Here is a 14120-nt window from a genome sequence, read left to right as displayed (position 1 = left end):
TCCAAAAAAGAGGGAGTATATGTATATGCCTGCTGATTCACTTTGTTGTAAAGTAGAAACTAACACAGCGTTGTGAAGCAACTATACTCCAATAAAAATTTAAAAATGCAGGGAGTTCTATTGTTTTTTAAAGAACTGCTGCTGCTGCTAAGTCGCTTCAGTCGTGTCCGACTCTGTGCAACCCCATAGATGGCAGCCCACCAGGCTCCCCTGTCCCTGGGATTCTCCAGGCAAGAACACTGGAGTGGGTTGCCATTTCCTTCTCTAATGCATGAAAGTGAAAAGTGAAAGTGAAGTCGCTCAGTCGTGTCCAACTCTTTGAGACCCCATGGACTGCTCGGGACTCCACGACATGGTTAACAGTGCCTATAAGACTTGGTTCAAACCCTTTTTAAATCAAGCAAGTCATTGTAACAACAGTGTATCGAGGTCAGCCACTGTATGAGCCCGACTGCAGTTCTAAGTGCTGCTTGTGGTTATGCAGTGAAGTTATACTGTTAGAACAACACCAGTATTTATTCACTGGGTGAAATATATTAGAAAGAGGCAGATGACATGTATGGGCAATTAAAAACCAAAAACTCAAGGAAGATGGACAGAAGAGGGTAGGTACTGTGGTGAGAGAAGAGACACGACCTTAGATTTCTATGATCTTCCGACGCTTCACTTTCTGTTAGCATTTAATGATTGAAAAATGCTGTTAGTCATTGTCAACTTGTGGTTAGGCTACAGGAACCACAGAACAGGAACTCCACTGCGGCAGGCGTTTTAGAAGCAAAAAGCTTTTTGTGTGGGTTCATTTACTATTTTAACTCGATTGTATCCTCAGTCTCCTTTAAAGGTGTGGCTGCAAAAAAAATAAAATAAAATAAAAATAAAGGTGTGGCTGCTATTTCTCCTACCCAGGGTGCCTCTTCCTTTTCTACGTCATTTCCCGTTTCCTGGGCTCTCGCAGGGAGGGGGGTAGCTGCATGGAAAACAGTGGGGAAAAGCCCAGGTTTGACTCCTACCTCAGGTTTCTCTGAGTCCAACTCCTCACTTGATTTATTCCTTCAGGCTGGTTATTTCATGGTTCTGAGGTTAACTTTCCTCATCTTACCTGAGGGATGCTATGAACTTTCTCTCAGGTTTGTGAGCATTAAACATGATCACGTGTTTCATGCCAAGCTAGAAACTGGTCATCAGTTTTGCTCATCACCAGTAGCTGTTATTGAGAAGTGTGCTTTTCACCATGATGGCAGCACTCCTAATATTTCCTCCTAAGTTTTCACGTTTTCTAACTTTTTATCTCCCCAGCCTCCATTTCCTACCCTACTCTTATCATCACCTAACCGCTCTTAAGTGCTAAACATAGGCTAGAACACTAGGCTAAGCACTTTATATAAATGAATCATTGCTCAGAATCTATGCAAGTTTATTACATTAATTCAAGGTGGTTTTTTTTTTTTTTCTCTCTCTCTTTCAAAGGGAGAGTTGAATTTCAGACTTTAATGAAGTTACTGCTTACACAACCAGTTGCCAAGCCAGGATTGGATGTGAGGTCATTCTGACTTCAGCCTCAGTGGAGCTCTTCTAAGCCACCAATTACATCAATTACACTCCTGACCAGCTCACAGACCCACAACAACCTAATGAATGCCAGGTCGGTCTGACAACCAGTTTAGCGTGTTTAACTCTCTTGTATCTAATTTCAAAGCTATTTTCCTGTGGGTGGTGGGGGTGTGTTGTGAATTCCCGACCTCCCAGCGGGCAGGAATCTTCCAGAGCATCTGCTAAGCACCCAGCGCCTTGCAGGGCACAGACTCGGAGCCCAGTAGATGAAGGTTTAATAAGGAGAGAAAGTGACAGGGCAGAGATAAAGAGTAAATACAGTGCAAGGTTATAGAAGGAGGAAAAGAAAAAGGAAGAAGTAGAAAAAATTCACGGGTAAGGAACAAAAGCAAATGTTTACTGAAAGCCTTAGGGCCAGTCATCGCACTTAGGGATCTTTAAGAGGCTCTTGAGTGTTCCAGCAGCTCGAGAATGTCACCTCTTTAAAGATGAGAAACGGAGTTCCGTGTATTTAGTTGGCCGACTTCCACCATCAATCGCGCGCACGTGGCACGGGTTTCATGGGACGCCGGCCTCCGGCACCTCTTAGGGTCTGCGTGGTAAAAACGGAGGCGGCTCCCCTCGCACTGAACCTTTGCCGGGGCTGCTTAGTCGCTCAGTTGTGTCCGACTCCCTGCGACCCTATGGACTGTAGCCCACCAGGCTCTTCTGTCCATGCGATTCTCCAAGCAAAAATACTGGAGAGGGTTGCCAAGCCCTCCTCCGGGGGATCTTCCCAACCCAGGGATCTAACCCAGGTCTCCTGCATTGCAGGCGGATTCTTTACCGTCTGAGCCATTTAGGGAGAGAAACGGTGTGCGCGTCAGCGAGACAAGCGATTAAGCAATTAGATGTTTGCCAGCCACACTGGCCCACACTTCGTTCTTACCCTGCACTACAACGCGAGGAATCTCAACTCCCTTAGCCAGACTTTTTGGACACATCTTTTTCCTGTGAATCAACTCAGACGAAGGAGATAAACGTAACCGCTTCCTCTTCACCGAGCCAGAAGCCAGCGGCGGAGCTTCCTCCCCGCAGCCCGCGGCGCTCCTCCGCCCGGCTCCTGGCGCGGAGACGCCGGGACCCGGGCTCCGAGGCGGTGCGCCGCCGCCTCCCAGCTCCGGAGGCGGGGCCGGCGGGGGCGGGGCGGGAGGCGGGGCCGGCGGGAGGCGGGGCCGAGGAAGTCGCGCTGCCCTCCGCGGTGCCCCGGCCCGCCGCGTCCCGGCGGCTCTCGGAGCTCGCGAGTGGCGGCGGCCGCAGCCCCGAAGGCTGGGTCCGCGCAGGTAAGGGGCTCGCGCCAGCCTTTCTGCAGTTCCCGGGACGCGGCCTCTGACAGGGGAAGCCGCGCGGGCGAGCGGGGCACCCGGGCTGCTCCTTGCTCTTGCGAGGAGGGCAGAGGTGGCCGCTGCCAACAGAACCCGGGATCCTGAGCGGCCGGGAAGGGAAGCCAGTGGAGCTGCCGGTTCAGGAGTCAGAAAGGTACGCCGAGCATCGGGGTGCGGGAGAGCGCACCGGGGCCTGCCCCGGGATCTCTTCGCATTTTGAAGGACCTTCGTTTGGTTTCCTTGGGTACTCCTTTCTGCAGAGGCCAGTCCCTTATTTGGGCGGAATTGGATGCGCCCCCTTCGTGGAAACCCGGCGAATTCGCTTGGGTTCCTTGCGCAGAGAGCCCACTGATAATTGTGTATAGGTTTCAGAGTGTCTGGTAACATTAAAAAAAAAAAAAAAATTCGGCGGTAGTGGTGGCGAACTCCAGAGGCAATTGCTTCAGCAATTAGTTCCCCAGCGCACTGTCCATTTGTTAAGCAAATGGTGCTTTGATGGCTGGTAAATCTGGGTGAGTTTCCACGAAGTGGATTAGAGCGTCTGAAGCAACTTGTGTGCGGTGTGTGTGGGTTTTACCCGTGCCTCGGTGCTTACCGAGCCTGCTCTAGAAATTTCATCGGCATCGGACACTTGGAGTTACCGAGAAGCCTCGCGGTGAACCTGGGGACTCTAGAAAACCTGCTTCACCGACGCACCAAATCACAAACAGGTCTGTGGATTACAATTCCCATTAGCAATCACTTTTTGCTTGGATCAGCAGCATTTCAATTTAACTGATGTTAGCTGCACGTCCGTCAAGGGGGGAACCTCTAGGAGAGCACACAGGCTGGTGTGCTGTGTGGTAGCACAGGTGTGGATACAAAAGGGAATTTTGGGGCAGTCCTTTCTCACAGGTGGATGTTTAGATAGCAGTGGCACATTGTGCTTTTGTTTTTGCGGCACCTGTTTGATCTTTGGTGATAAGCATTTTAAATATAGGGAAAATGAAAATCTTTAGAGGATATTTATCGTTAGCCTGGTCACATCCAAGTGGCAAGGATTTTCCAAACCATACTTAAAATAAGGTTAGTTTTGTTGTTCATTTGCAAAGTTGTGTCTGATTCTTTGCAACTCCACCGACAGCAACACCAGGCTCCTCTGTTCTCCACTATCTCCTGGAGTTTGCGAAAACTCGTGTTCATTGAGTCTTTGATGCCATCCAGCCATCTTGTCCTCTGCTGCCGCCTTCTCCTCCAGCCCTTAGACTTTCCCAGCATCAGGGTCTTTTCCAATGAGTCAACTCTTCGCATACGGTGGCCAAAGTATTGGCGCTTCAGGATCAGTCCTTCCAGTGGATGTTCAGAGTTGATTTCCTTTAGGACTGACCTGTTTGATCTCCTTACTGTCCAAGGGACTCTCAAGAAAAGTCAGCTCTATACCAAGCACCATGCTAGTCACTTTCCTTAAAAATGTTGCTTAATATTCACCAAGGGGATGTTATTCTGAACAGATGAGAAACTAAGGCAGGGAAAAATGCAGGAATTTGTTCACAGGAACTGGTGGACCTGGGAGTTGAGTGTGGATATTTCTGAGTTCAGAATCCATGCTTTTTCACTATTCCAAGTTACTGTGAGACAGTGTAAGTCTGCAGATTTAATAGAAATGAGAATTCAGATTTACACATCTTGAGAGTTATAGTTGTCATTTAGTTGCTACGTAGTGACCGGCTCTGTGACTCCATGGACTGTAGCCCACCAGGCTCCTCTGCCTGTGGGATTTCCCAGGCGAGAATACTGGAGTGGGTTGCCATTTCCTTTTCCAGGGGATCTTCCCGACCGAGGGATCAAACTCTAAGTCTCCTGCTTGCCAGGTGGATTCTTTGCCACTGAGTCACCTGGGAAAGGCATTGTGAATAAAACGAATATTATTTTCATTCTCTTTGGGTTCTTAAACTGAGACCAATCTGGGACAAGGTGAACAGTATTTTAAAAAACAGAAAATTTATTACGTGTCTTCCTTAAGATATTTTTAAGGAGACTCCCTGGTGGCTCAGATGGTTAAGCATCTGCCCGCAATGCGGGAGACCCGGGTTCAACCCCTGGGTCGGGAAGATCCCCTGGAGAAGGAAATGGCACCCCACTCCAGTACTCATGCCTGGAAAATTCCATGGATGGAGAAGCCTGATGGGCTACAGTCCATGGGGTCACAAAGAGTCGGACACAGACTGAGCGACTTCACAATATAGCCAAGTTGGGCAAATTAGTAAAACTTTATATATGTCCTGTGTGTATTACATATTGAAGTATCAGCTAATTTTCATATTGTTCATATGCTTTAATGTATTTCATCTTGATTTCTACCCATAGTTTACAGGTAAATAGAGGTCACTGTTGCCACCTAGAAAGGACTTTGTGTGTATGTATAAATCTATAACCATAGCTGAATATATATAATATTTATTTTAAAAGGTATATCTATTTTTCCTTAAATGTCTCTCTAGAAGTATAGAGTACTCCAACATGCTTATTTAGGAGAGAATCCTAAAATACCAATTTAGCCTTTTGCGTGAATGATCCATAACAGCTCAATGGATGATTTCTTTAAGGGCATGTAAACCGCACAAGTGATTTTCAAATTAAAGTTATTATACTGTTTAGGATGAGAATGAAAATAGTACTTAGAATTTTAAATACTATCTTCTGACTTGGAGAGCACTTGGCTTCTTAAAACCTTCCTTGCAATTGCTGGTAATTACCTAAGAAAATTGAGGGGTTTCATGTTGAAATTATCTTTAGGTGTAGAAGAAAGTGTTTTCTGTTGAAGAAAGGCTTTTTGCTTGTGTTGAGAGGATCAGGTAAATATTCTGCCTGGACTGTGTTTGGCACATTTCGCCCCCACCTCATCTTCCTTGTATAGAGAAATTGACAAGACACCTTGAACTTCTTAAAAGCATTTGAAGTCCTTCCTGGCTGGTGTTTATAAAAGTGTGGTTGGCTTGGTTAAGATGCTGTAAGGAAGGGGCAGGATGGATGATGTTTTGGAGAAATTCACAGAACAGCCAAAGGGCCAAGGAGAAGCGTGTGCATGGGGTGTGAAAGGGGCAGTTCCAGATTTTGTGATACTTGAAAGGTAGACAGTAAGGGGATCATCATTAAGAAAAATAATACCAAATTAGCTATGAAAGTGAATGCTTACCTAGAATGGAAAAAATTGCAACCATTTGCTGGTGATTGCTTTCTTGTTCCTACTGAGATCTTTTGGGGCCATTTACCAGAAAAGCTTACATAAAAATGCTTTCTGATTGCACCCTTGTCCCTGAGAACACCCAGCATCTCCTAATGAGAGGCTTGAAGCTTTTGGTGCAGAGGCAGGGTAGGGGGTGCTGCCTATGCCAGTGAGAGGCCAGAAATTGAAGCTCCCTCACCTTCAAAGTGTGAGAGCACCCGTTGTGGTTGGAGGCAAAGAATTAATGGTCCACTGAGCAGAGAAGCTGCTGGTTGGTGTGGGAGGGATCGTGGGCTCATTGTGGTCTCAGGGCCTGTCCTTCCCAGTGAATCGTTGTGAGAGGAAGCTCCCATTGGTTCCGCTTCAGTTGGTTCTCCAGGTATGCCTTTGAGTGTTGGCGCCATTTATTGAAGGTTTTCTGTGTCCCATGCACTACGGTTCTGATTGCCGGGGAGCTCCTGGTCTCCTGGAGCTTATTTCATTGGTGACAGTATGGTGTTGGTGACAGTATGGTGTTGGTGCCAGTTCCGAGGTCCTGATGCTTGAGCTGAGTTTGGAATCATGGGTGGAGATGCTGAGATGGAAGAGTGTATGGGATGATGGCCGTTGGAAGCCCTGGAAGTTTGGACCCGCACACCGTCCTCCACTGATGCAGAGAAGCCCCGTAGTCAGTATTTTTCCACAAGTGTTTCCAGACCAGCAGCACCCGCACCCATGTACCTGCGATGAACTTGTTAAAAATGCATGTTCTCAGGCCCTATCCCAGGCCACTTGAATCAGAAGCTCTGTGTTTATGGCACAGCAGTCTGTGTTTTAAGAAGCCTTCCAGAAGCTTCAGGCGCATGCTATTAAGTTTGAAAACCATTGCTTTTAGTGTTTAAGAGAACTGGTAGGGCATAGAATCCCTTGGGAAGATGAGAGGAGTGAGATTAGTACTAAGGTTTATATATTATTATTGTAATATAGTTATATTGATAGAGCACTTAGATTATGCCAGGCATTGTGATAAGAAATATTAATTCCTTTAATCATCATGCAACGCCTGATCGCAAAGAGTTGGACACAACTGAGCGACTCAACAACAACCACCACCTGAGAGCTATTATCACTCCAGTAATTTATTTAAATTTATTTATTTGGATTCTTTTTTATTTTTTGATGAGGTTGGGGGCTTCCCTGGTGGCTCAGATGATAAGAATCTGCCTGCAGTGCAGGAGACCTGGGATTGATTCCTGGGTTGGAAAGATCCTCTGGAGGAGAGCATGGCAACCCACTCCAGTATTCTAGCCTGGAGGATCCCCATTGACAGAGGAGCCTCAAAGAGACAGACATGACTGAGTTGCTAAGCACTGCACAGCTTCCTTTTGTTAAAATTGAAGTATATAGTTGATTTACAGTGTTTTGTTAGTTTCTGATATATAGCAAAATGATACAGTTATACATATGATACTATATCATATTCTTTCCCATTATGGTTTATTACAGGAAGTTGAATACAGTTCCTCGTGCCATATAGTAGGACCTTGATGTTTACTTTTTTCCCCTTGGGCTCTTTCTCATCTGCCTTTCTGTTGCTGCTGCTGCTGCTAAGTCGCTTCATTCGTGTCTGACTCTGTGTGACCCCATAGACAGCAGCCCACCAGGCTCCCCCATCCCTGATTCTCCAGGCAAGAATACTGGAGTGGGTTGCCATTTCCTTCTCCAATGCATGAAAGTGAAAATTCAAAGTGAAGTCGCTCAGTTGTGTCCGACTCTTAGCAACCCCATGGACTGCAGCCCACCCGGCTCCTCTGTCCATGGGATTTTCCAGGCAAGAGTACGGGAGTGGGGTGCCATTGCTGTTGCTATTTCCTGAGGTCCCCTCCTCTGTTGAGATGGACGTGAAGACTGCTCCATTTAAAAGTGAGAAAGCTGTAGCATAGAGACCAGGGTGTTGTCCCAGGCCACACCGGTTCAGCCAGGATTCACGCACAGGCAGTGTGGTTACAGTGCCCGCCTTCCCTCTCTGGGAAGGCCATTGCTGCCTTTGTCTTGTGTTGGTCTCGTGGGAGAGGCCTGGAAGGCAGGCGTGGGTCTTCTTGGCATGGCCCTATTTGCCGACCACTTAGGATTAACAAGTTTCTCTTTTGGTAACCAATTGATGAGAGAGGAAGAATGTTGTTGTCCTTCAGTCTTAGTGCAAACTTTGAAATTTCGTAAGCAAATAGACGTGATTGCATATACACGATTACCTAACGTCGAGCACTTCTTTCCCCAGCTGGATGACGGCTCCTGTGGATTTCCCCAATAGGTGATGGTGAAAAGTGGCCTTGTTTGCTAATTCTGGGATTTGATCTGGATGTTAGCAGACCACCTCCTCAGGCCACGGAGGACTTGAAGATGATGGTGTGCTTGTCCGTGTGTCCTGGAAGGTGTCGAGGACACCTGTGCTTTGCATTTTCATAGTCTTTCTTTTCCTTCTGGGAAAGAAAGATCATTCTTCATGATTCTATACATTTTATCATGCATGGCAGCATGAAAAGAGTGTGTAATTATATTATGAGTGCATGTGGCAGTGTGTGAAATGATGATTTACCTTTGGGTGTGAGCCTCGGATTAATAGGTCTTTCTATCTCTGCTTCAGAGACAGACATTTAGACACTGTCACTTTGCGCTTATGGCAGGCGGTGGAATCTAATTCTGCGAGTACTGACCGTCTTTCTCGTGTGGTCATTCATTCATATGGTCATTTTTGCCTCTTCAGTTGTGCTCAGCATTCATTTAGGCACTGGAGGGAAATACAGCGGTGACCAGCCAGACACGATCCCTGCAGACTAGTAGAAAAACGCTTGGGTGAGCGGAGTTGGATGCCCTAATTCTGGCAGCGAGTTGTTAGGAGAGGAGTTAAGAAATTGTCAAAGTTGAGAAGTGTTGTATGGGGCATGGTTTAAGGCAGTAGGGAAGCAGAGGTGTGGAAGGATCTGAGAGAGATCTAGGAGATTACAGAGGTGACCAGGTGGATGTGGGTGGTGAGAGGGGTTGTCAGGGCTGAGATCTGTGTCTTGGGCCCCTAGGATGGTGCCAGGATGGTGGACAGGACTAGAGAAGACTGTTTTCTACAGAATAATGGATGTCGTGAGTTTGAAATGTGTGGATGACTCCAAGATATTTGGGTAGGCAGATGGAATAATGCAGCTGATATGAGAACTGAATAATTCAATGCATGGAATAATATCAACAGCTAAATATGTTCTCTCTCGAGGAGAGTGGGGAGAAGACGTTCAGGGAGGAACATGGGTATTTCTGCTGGGTGGGCGGGATAGCAGTTCACTCCAGTTCCTTTGATGTGGAAGACAATCAAGGTTTACCTCCGCACATTCTTTCCAGGGTGGAGATGAATCCTCCACTCCCTCTGGCCTTTTGCATGTTTGATAGCCTGAGCTCTACTCAGGCTAGAGTAGGAGGGAGGAGGCCCTCAGTGTGGAAAAGCAGGCTGGGTGGGTGAGTGATAGGGGCTTGGTCAGATTTTCAGCCCATCTTAATGTTATAAGTTATTTAAGTGACTTACCATCTTTCCTCTTAATTTGTTATGCTGTGTTGTTAAAAACACTCATTCATCATTTATGTGTATCATGTTTATTGTAAATGAATTGTATCATGTGGGTAGGCCGTATATATACATATACATGGGGCTTCCCAGGTGGTGCAGTGGTAGAGAATCCACCAGATAATGCAGGAGACACAGGAGATGTGGGTTCAATCCCTGGGATGGGAAGATCTTATGGAGGAGGAAGTGGTGACCCACTCCAGTATTCTTGCCTGGAAAATCCCTTGGACAGAGGAGCCTGGTGAGCTACAGTCCATGGGGTCACGAAGAGTCACAAACATACATATACATACATATACACAGACATACACATACACATAGGTCATTTGTACATATTATGTAGATTTCCCAGGGCTGTTTTGTAGCGGCTATAGATGTTACAATATTCCTTTTTTTTTTTTTTGTATAGAGGATGTAGGTTTTTCTAGGTGCTCAGAGTTAAGCGGAAGGCTTGTTTAAAACATGTGTTAGAAAGTAGCTGGAATACATATTTGTTCTTTTATCCAAAAGCTGTGTATTGTGTTTGCTATATGCTAGAATTTTCCATGTGAATAGAGCAGAGAGCTCCCTGTCTCTTTAGAGCCTAGATGGGAAGTCAGGCAGCTTGACAGGTGAATACTATAGCCCTCCCTTGTAGCTCAGTTGGTAAATAATCTGCCTGCAATGCAGAGAGACCTGGGTTCAATTCCTGGGTTGGGAAGATCCCCTGGGGAAGGAAATGGCAACCCATTCCAGTATTCTTGCCTGGGAAATCCCACGGACAGAGGATCCTGGAGGGCTACATGGGGTTGCAAGTGTCGGACACAACTTAGTGATGAAGCCACCACCAGGTGACGGTGAGGCATGGGGTCAGGTGGGGTGGGGTAGGGTAGGGTAGGGGTTATAGGAGGCAAGCAGTGAAGGGTGGCCTCCAGAGGCAGGACTGCCTGCACTTAGCGGGAGGAATGGGCAGGCACATCATCAGCCTGGAGGAAGATTTGGAAAAAAGAGATTGTTTTGAGAAATTGATGGATGGATGCTTTTGAGAAACTGGAAGTTTCGGATAGCCTGTTTCAACTTTATTTATTAAAAATCACTCATAAAAAGGAACAAAACTGGGTCATTTGTAGAGATGTGGAGGGGCCTAGAGTCTATCATACAGAGTGAAGTAAGTCAGAAACAGCAAAACACGTGTATATTTGTTGCAGAAGTCGGTCTGTTGGGAAACCAAGCGCCTCGCTGGGAGAGTTGGAGAACTCAGGTTTATTACGCTGGCGGGCCCAGAGGAGCTAACACTTCCAGCTCTGAGCCCCAAACAGAGGAGTTACAGAGTTTTTATAGACAGTGCATGACACCAGACTTTAGTGTGCCGTGCTGACTCTGAGTAGGCTAGCTCAGAGTAGGGGTTTCCTGCATGCGGGTGGTTAGGCCACAGCAGTGGGGATACCCCACCTTTACACAAACAAACATGGTTATGCAGGAGCACAGGGGCTGGGTAATTGACAAGGGTGAATGAGGTAAGTTTCAGCTGCTAGCACTGTTGGAAGTTCCCGTCTTGCCAAAACTACATGACTTTGCAAGGAGCTAGCTGAGTTGCAGGGGAGAAGGCAATGGCACCCTACTCCGATACTCTTGCTTGGAAAATCCCATGGACGGAGGAGCCTGGTAGGCTGCAGTCCATAGGGTCGCTAAGAGTCAAGACACAACTGAGCACTTTCACTCTTCACTTTCACGCATTGGAGAAGGAAATGGCAACCCCCTCCAGTGTTCTTGCCTAGAGAATCCCAGGGATGGGGGAGCCTGGTGGCCTGCCGTCTATGGGGTCGCACAGAGTCGGACACGACTGAAGCGACTTAGCAGCAGCAGCAGCAGCAGCAGCAATGGGAAGCTGTTGTATAGTGCAGGGAGCTCCGCTCAGTGCTCTGTGATGAGAGGGATGGAGATATAGGAGGGAGGTCCAAGAAGGGGATGTATGTATACATATAGCTGATTCACTGTGTTGTGTAGCAGAAACCAACACAACTTTGTAAAGCAACCATACTCCAACTTAAATCAGCTAATAAAGGAGAATGTTCATGAGAGACCTATGAACTGATCAGGAAAACCCAGAAGTATTGAACTTACGTCCGTGTGACTGTGTTCAGAGCCAAGGGGCAAAAGCAAACAACAACACAAAGCCCCCAGGCCTCCCAAAGTCAAATGAAACCACAAACAAATAATGATTGTGTAACACTTTCTGGCTTTGATTGTGAGGGTGGACCATTTTTAGCATTGTGAAAGAAGTTGAGAATTAGTCTGAAAACTTAGGTAGTATGTCAGAGAAGAACATTGTGTTACTTGAACAGTAACTGGCATTATTGTTATGATAGTCTTATGTAATATGGAAGATTAGCTTTAAATATATAAAATTAGTTTAGCTGTATAGGTTTGTAGTCTGGAAATGCCTTTAGGGTTTCAGCCCTTTTGCTGCTGCTTGGCCCTTATGAGAATTTGGGGCCTAGAGATTTTGGAGGCTTGTTTACCCTCTCATTGGTAACAAAATGTCCTGTACGGTGTATCTATTAATCTTTGTCGGACAGTTTCTTGTCTGTTGCAGGATCAGGTCCTGAAATTCAATATCCTCATCTTCTCTGACTCTTTACCTCCACAGATTCCCTCCACCGCTTTCCTTATCTCCTCTTTTTTCATGCGGGTTTCTCCCTACCTAATTCACTGTTTCAGTTCAGTTCAGTCTCTCAGTCCTGTCCAACTCTTTGTGACCCCGTGGACGCCAGGTTTGTCTGTCCATCACCAACTCCCGGAGTTTAATCAAACTCGTGTCCATTGAGTCAGTGATGCCATCCAACCATCTCATCCTCTGTCGTCCCTTTCTCCTCCTGCCTGCAATCCCTCCCAGCATCAGAGTCTTCCAATGAGTCAACTCTTCGCATGAGGTGGCCAAAGTGCTGGAGTTTCAGCTTTAGCATCAGTCCATCTGAAGAAATCCCAGGGCTGATCTCCTTCAGAATGGACTGGTTGGATCTCCTTGCAGTCCAGGGGACTCTCAAGAGTCTTCTCCAACACCACAGTTCAAAAGCATCAATTCTTCTGCGCTCACATCCATACATGACTCTCATATCCATACATGACTACTGGAAAAACCATAGCCTTGACTAGACGGACCTTAGTCGGCAAAGTAATGTCTCTGCTTTTTAATATGCTGTCTAGGTTGGTCATAACTTTTCTTCCAAGGAGTAAGTGTCTTTTAATTTCATGGTTGCAGTCAGCATCTACAGTGATTTTGGAGCCCGAAAAATAGTCTGTCACTATTTCCATTGTTTCTCCATCTTTTTGCCATGAAGTGATGGGACCAGATGCCATGATCTTTGTTTTCTGAATCTTGAGTTTTAAGCCAACTTTTTCACTCTCCTCTTTCACTTTCATCAAGAGGCTCTTTAGTTCCTCTTCACTTTCTGCCATAAGGGTGGTGTCATCTGCATATGTGAGGTTATTGATATTTCTCCCGGCAATCTTGATTCCCGCTTGTGCTTCTTCCAGCCCAGCGTTTCTCATGATGTACTCTGCATGTAAGTTAAATAAGCAGGGTGACAATATACAGCCTTGATGTACTCCTTTCCCGATTTGGAACCAGTCTGTTGTTCCATGTCCAATTCTAACTGTTGCTTCCTGATCTGCATACAGATTTCTGAGGAAGCAGGTCAGGTGGTCTGGAATTCCCATCTCTTCAAGAATTTTCCACAGCTTGTGGTGATTTATGCAGTTAAAGGCTTTGGCATAGTCAATAAAGCAGAAATAGATATTTTTCTGGAACTCTCTTGCTTTTTCTATGATCCAGTGGATGTTGGCAATTTGACCTCTGGTTCCTCTGCCATTTCTAAATCCAGCTTGAACATATGGAAGTTCACAGTTCACATACTGTTGAAGCCTTGCTTGGAGAATTTTGAGCATTACTTTGCTAGCATGTGAGATGAGTGCAGTTGTGCAGTAACTTGAACATTCTTTGGCATTGCTTTTCTTTGGGATTGGAATGAAAACTGACCTTTTCCAATCCTGTGGCCACTGCTGAGTTTTCCAAATTTGCTGGCACATTGAGTGCAGCACTTTCACAGCATCATCTTTTAGGATTTGAAATGGCTCAACTGGAGTTCCATCACCTCCACTAGCTTTGTTCGTAGTGATGCTTCCTATGGCCCACTTGACTTCACATTCCAGGATGTCTGGCTCTAGGTGAGTGATCACACCATCGTGGTCATGAAGATCTTTTGTATATAGTTCTTCTGTATATTCTTGCCACATTTTCTTAATATCTTCTGCTTCTGTTAGGTCTGTACCTTTTCTGTCCTTTATTGTGCCCATCTTTGCATGAAATGTTCCTTTGGTATCTCTAATTTTCTTGAAGAGATCTCTAGTCTTTCCCATTCTATTGTTTTCCTCT

Source organism: Budorcas taxicolor, chromosome 21, assembly GCF_023091745.1.
Source record: "Budorcas taxicolor isolate Tak-1 chromosome 21, Takin1.1, whole genome shotgun sequence".
NCBI classification, from domain to species: Eukaryota; Metazoa; Chordata; class Mammalia; order Artiodactyla; family Bovidae; genus Budorcas; species Budorcas taxicolor.
Note: the sequence above shows the minus strand (reverse complement) of the source record.